General features: G+C 63.2%; 1 non-coding gene across 1 annotated transcript; it reads left to right on the top strand.

Moving 5' to 3' along the window:
- The first annotated feature begins 2,242 nt into the window (after positions 1 to 2,242).
- Positions 2,243 to 2,361, top strand: LOC131865721 (5S ribosomal RNA). The gene has a single exon (XR_009364403.1). It is a non-coding gene; the product is annotated as a 5S ribosomal RNA (ribosomal RNA).
- The last annotated feature ends 2,746 nt before the right edge of the window (positions 2,362 to 5,107 follow it).

A 5,107-nucleotide genomic window follows, 5' to 3' on the forward strand; every position in this document is an offset into this window, starting at 1 on the left:
GTTAGGTTGGGTGCCAAGGTGGGCTCCTGCGTGGGTGGGTGCTAGGGTGGGTTTCAAGGTGGACGCGAGGGCGGGTGCCAAGGTGGGTAACAAGTTGGGTGTTAGGATGGGTGAGTGCTAGAGTGGGTGCCAAGGTGGGTGGGTGCTAAGGTGGATGCCAAGGTGGTTCACAGGGTGGGTGGGTTCTAGGGTGAGTTCCAAGGTGGGTCACAGGTTCAGTGCTAGGGTGGGTGTCAAGGCGGGTGTCGAGGTGCCTGGGTGCTAGGGTGTGGATGCCAATGTGGGTCATAGGGTGGGTACTAGGGTGGGCTGCAATGTGGGTGCCAAGGTGGGTAACATGCTCGGTGGGTTCTAAATTGGGTGCCAGGGTGGGTGTGCACCCACCTTGCCCGAGGTGGGTGCCAAGGTGCCAGTGTGGGTGGGTGCTAAGGTGGATGCCAAGGTGGGTGAGAAGGTGGGTGATAGGTTGAGTGGTAGGATGGGTGGGTGCCAAGATGGGTCACAGGGTGGGTGCAAGGGTGGGTAGGTGCTAGGGTTGGTGTCAGGGTGGGTGGGTGCTAGGTTGGGTTCCAAGGTGGGTGCGAGGGTGAGTGTCAAGGTGGGTCACAGGTTAGGTGCTAGGATGGGTGAGTGCTAGGGTGCAAAGGTGCCAGGGTGGGTGCTAGGATGGGTCGATGCTAGGGTGAGTGGCAAGGTGGGTCCACAAGTGTCAAGGTGGGTGCCGAGGTGGGTGCCAAGTCGGCGACTGCTATGGTGGATGCCAAGGTGGGTCACGGGGTGGGTGCCAAGTTGCTAGGTTGGGTTCCAAGGTGGGTGCCAACGTGGGTGCTAGGGTGCGTGGGTTAAAGGGTGTGTCACAACGTGGGTGCCAGGATGGGTGCGCACCCACACTGGCCAAGACGGGTGCGGGTGCAAGGTTGGGTTCCAAGCCCGGTCACAGGCTGGGTGCTAGGATGGGTGGGTGCCAAGGTGGGCACCAGGGTGGGTGCACCCACCCTGGCCAAGGTGGGTCACGGGGTGGGTCCTAGGGTGGGTAACGGGGTGGGTACTAAGGTGCGTGCCAAGGTGGGTCATAGGGTGGGTGCCAAGGTGGGCACCAGGGTGGGTGTGCACCAACCCTAGCCAGGGTAGGTCACGGGGTGGTTGTCGGGGTGGGCGTCAAGGAGCCAAGGTGGGTGGCAAGTAGCCAAGTTGCGTGCCAAGGTGGGTGTCGGGGTGGGTGCCAAGGATCCAAGGTGGGTGCCAAGGAACCAAGGTGGGTGTCTGGGTGGGTGCCGAGGTGGGAGCCAGGGTGGGTCCCAAGGTGAGTGCAAAGGTGGGTGCCAGGGTCAAGGTGAGTGCCAATGTGGGTTCCAAGGTGCCAGGGTCAGGGTGAGTGCCAATGTGGGTTCAAAGGTGCTAAGTTGGGTGCGAGGTTGGGTGCGAGGGTGGGTGGGTGCCAAGGTGTGCTAGGTGGAAGCCCGGGTGGGTCGGCATCCCATGGGTGTCGAGTTGGGTGCCTGATGGGTGCTTCTTGTCAAGTTTTAGTCGTCGGGACTCATTTCGAGCCTTAGAGGTCGTTTCTTGTCCGGTTGCCCTGTCTTCGACCTGGGAACCCAATTTTGGTCCTCGGGTCCCATTTTTTTTTGTCTCGCATCCCACTTTTGGCCTGTGGCCTTTTCGGGGTCGATTCTCGTTTTGGGCATCAGAGCATGTTTCTTCTCCTAAAACCCAATATTTGTTTATTAAGTCTCGGAACACATTTTTGTTCTCGTGGACCCATCATGGGTCTTGGAACGCATTTGTGGTCCTTGGGTCCCATTTTGCATCCCGAAACTTGTGTTTTGGTGCTTGATCCCTATTTTGGGTGCCCACCTTGCACCAAGTGCGCACCCGGGGCAAACCGAGCGCCTTGGTGCACCGGGGCAAGATCGAGCGTGCACCCGAGGCGCCCCGAACATGCACCAAGGTGCACTCGGCCCACATGTGAGCGCAGGTCGTTGCGCCCGAGGTGGTGTGTGGGCACCGCGTTGCAGACGGGACACTGCACGCACACGACGCCCCCTCCAGGTGCACGCACGTAGGCCGGGCCGGGTGCACACCCGACGCCCTAGCAAGGTGCGCGCACCCGGGCAGGGCTCACACTTGGCGAACGGGGCGCACTTCGCGAGGGAGGGTGTGCACCTCGACGGGGGTGGGTGGCCGGGGTGGATTCGCACGTGGGTCGCGGTTTGCTAAGTACACACTGCGACAAGCTCATAACGGGTGCGATCATACCAGCATTAGTGCACCGGATCCCATCAGAACTCCGCAGTTAAGCGCGCTTGGGCCGGAGTAGTACTGGGATGGGTGACCTCCCGGGAAGTCCCGGTGTTGCACCCTTTTTTAGTTTTTCGCCGGGCGTCGCAATGCTATTTGAATAAACCTTTTGCCCGTTTGCGTTCTCGTCGGGGCCGGGCCGGGCCGGGGTGCGCTGCCCGCACTACCGCGCGCGCGGGGGCGACACCGAGCGCGCACCCGAGGCGCCCCGAGCACACAGGCCACGGTGCAACCCGGGCGTTGTGCGCGCACCCCGGTGCGCCCGAGGTGCTGCGCGCGCACCCAGGTGAAATCGGTGTGCACCTCGGCCAGTGCGCGCTCGGTCGAGTCGCGCACGTTGGCCAAGGTGCACGGTGATGTTTCTTACTCTAAGGTTCCGCACCAGACGCCCGGGACAGGTGAGCGAAGCTGGGCGGGGCCGGGTGCGCGGCCGGGGCAGGTGCACGCAGCTGGAGAGAGCTTTGGAGCACACTTCGGAGCGCACCAATGATGCGCTCCATTCAAAAGTTTCCTGAAAAGGCAAAAAAAGTTGAGATTATAGAATTTCCCACTTGAGAGATTGTAAAAAAAAAAAATTTAAAATGAAGGAAACGCGGGTGCCAAGGTGTGCGCAGCCCAGCCAAGGTGTGCGCACCAAGGCGCCCACCCTGGCGAAGGTGCACGCAAGGTGCGCACCCGAGGCAAACCGGACAATTAACCCAACTTTCGACTTCGCGCGCACCTTGGAGCGCACTTCGGAGCGCTCCTTGGTGCGCACCAATCTTGGGCACCTCGGAGTGCACCATGGCGCCCACCAAGGTGCGCACCCGGGGCAAACCGAGCTCCGACTTCGTGCGCACCTTGGAGCGCACGAAAGGTGCGCACCATGGCGCCCACCAAGGTGCGCAGCCCAGCCAAGGCGTGCGCATCAAGGTGCGCACCCTGGCGAAGGTGCGCACCCGGGGCAAACCGAGCTCCGACTTCGTGCGCACCTTGGAGCGCACAAAAGGTGCGCAACCCAGCCAAGGTGTGCGCACCCCGGTCAAACCGAGCTCCGAATCGTGCGCACCAGAGGTGCACGCCATCGTGCGCACCTTGGAGCACACTTCGGAGCCCTCCTTGGTGCGCGCCGATGTTGCGCACCTCGGAGCGCACCCGGGGAAAACAATGCAATTAACCCGACTTTCGACTTCGTGGGCACCTCGGAGCGCTCTCGGGTTCGCACCTCGGAGCACACCGAGGTGCGCACCTTTGATGCGCTGCCTTCACCAATTTCCAGAAAAGGCAAGAAAACATTGAGAAGGTGTGCGCACCGAGGTGCCCACCCTGGCGAAGGTGCACGCGAGGTGCGCACCCGGGGCAAACCGGGCTCCGACTTCGTGCACGCCGCACCTTGGAGCACACTTCGGAGCGCTCCTTGGTGCGCACCAGGGCGCGCAACCCAGCCGAGGTGCCCACCCCGGCGAAGGTGCACGCGAGGTGCGCACCCGGGGCAAACCGGGCTCCGACTTCGTGCACGCCATGGTGCCCACCGCGGCGAAGGTGCACGCGAGGTGCGCACCCGGGGCAAACCGGGCTCCGACTTCGTGCACGCCGCACCTTGGAGCACACTTCGGAGCGCTCCTTGGTGCGCACCATGGTGCCCACCAGGGCGCGCAACCCCGCCGAAGGTGCACGCGAGGTGCGCACCCGGGGCAAACCGGGCTCCGACTTCGTGCACGCCGCACCTTGGAGCACACTTCGGAGCGCTCCTTGGTGCGCACCATGGTGCCCACCAGGGCGCGCAACCCCGCCGAAGGTGCACGCGAGGTGCGCACCCGGGGCAAACCGGGCTCCGACTTCGTGCACGCCATGGTGCGCACCGCGGCGAAGGTGCGCACCCGGGGCAAACCGGGCTCCGACTTCGTGCACGCCGCACCTTGGAGCACACTTCGGAGCGCTCCTTGGTGCGCACCAGGGCGCGCAACCCAGCCGAGGTGCCCACCCCGGCGAAGGTGCACGCGAGGTGCGTACCCGGGGCAAACCGGGCTCCGACTTCGTGCACGCCGCACCTTGGAGCACACTTCGGAGCGCTCCTTGGTGCGCACCATGGTGCCCACCAGGCCGCGCAACCCAGCCAAGGTGTGCGCACCAAGGTGCACGCGAGGTGCGCACCCGGGGCAAACCGGGGTCCGACTTCGTGCACGCCGCACCTTGGAGCACACATCGGGGCGCTCCCGGGTTCGCACCGGCGTTGCGCACCGTGGTGGGCACCTCGGAGCACACCAAGGTGGGCAGCGAGGTGCGCACCTTTGATGCGATGCCTTCACTAATTTCCATAAAAGGCAAAAAAAAAACGAGATTTTAAAATTTCCGTTTTGAAAGATAGTGAGAAAAAGGGAATGCTGGTGCCATCTTGAGCCCGCCCTGGTGCGCAGCCCAGCCAAGGTGTGCGCACCAAGGTGCCCACCCTGGCGAAGGTGCGCGCCCGGGCAATTAACCCAACTTCCAACTTCGCGCGCGCCAGGGTGGGAGCGCACCCAACAACCGGGCCTGGGAAGAGCCAATGCGAGAAACCCCACCAAACGCTCTGACAAAAAAAGAGGGGGCGCTCCAGTAACCCCGCTTCGGAGCGCACCCTGGGCAAACCCAGCCAAGGTGCCCACCCCGGCCAAGGTGCAGGCGAGGTGCGCACCCGGGGCAAACCGGGCTCCGACAACGTGCACGCCGCACCTTGGAGCACACTTCGTAGCGCTCCCGGGTGCGCACCTCAGAGCACACCAAGGTGGGCAGCGAGGTGCGCACCTTTGATGCGCTGCCTTCACTAATTTCCAGAAAAGGCAAAAAAAAA

The sequence above is a fragment of the Cryptomeria japonica genome, unplaced genomic scaffold, assembly GCF_030272615.1.
Source record: "Cryptomeria japonica unplaced genomic scaffold, Sugi_1.0 HiC_scaffold_117, whole genome shotgun sequence".
Lineage (NCBI taxonomy): Eukaryota > Viridiplantae > Streptophyta > Pinopsida > Cupressales > Cupressaceae > Cryptomeria > Cryptomeria japonica.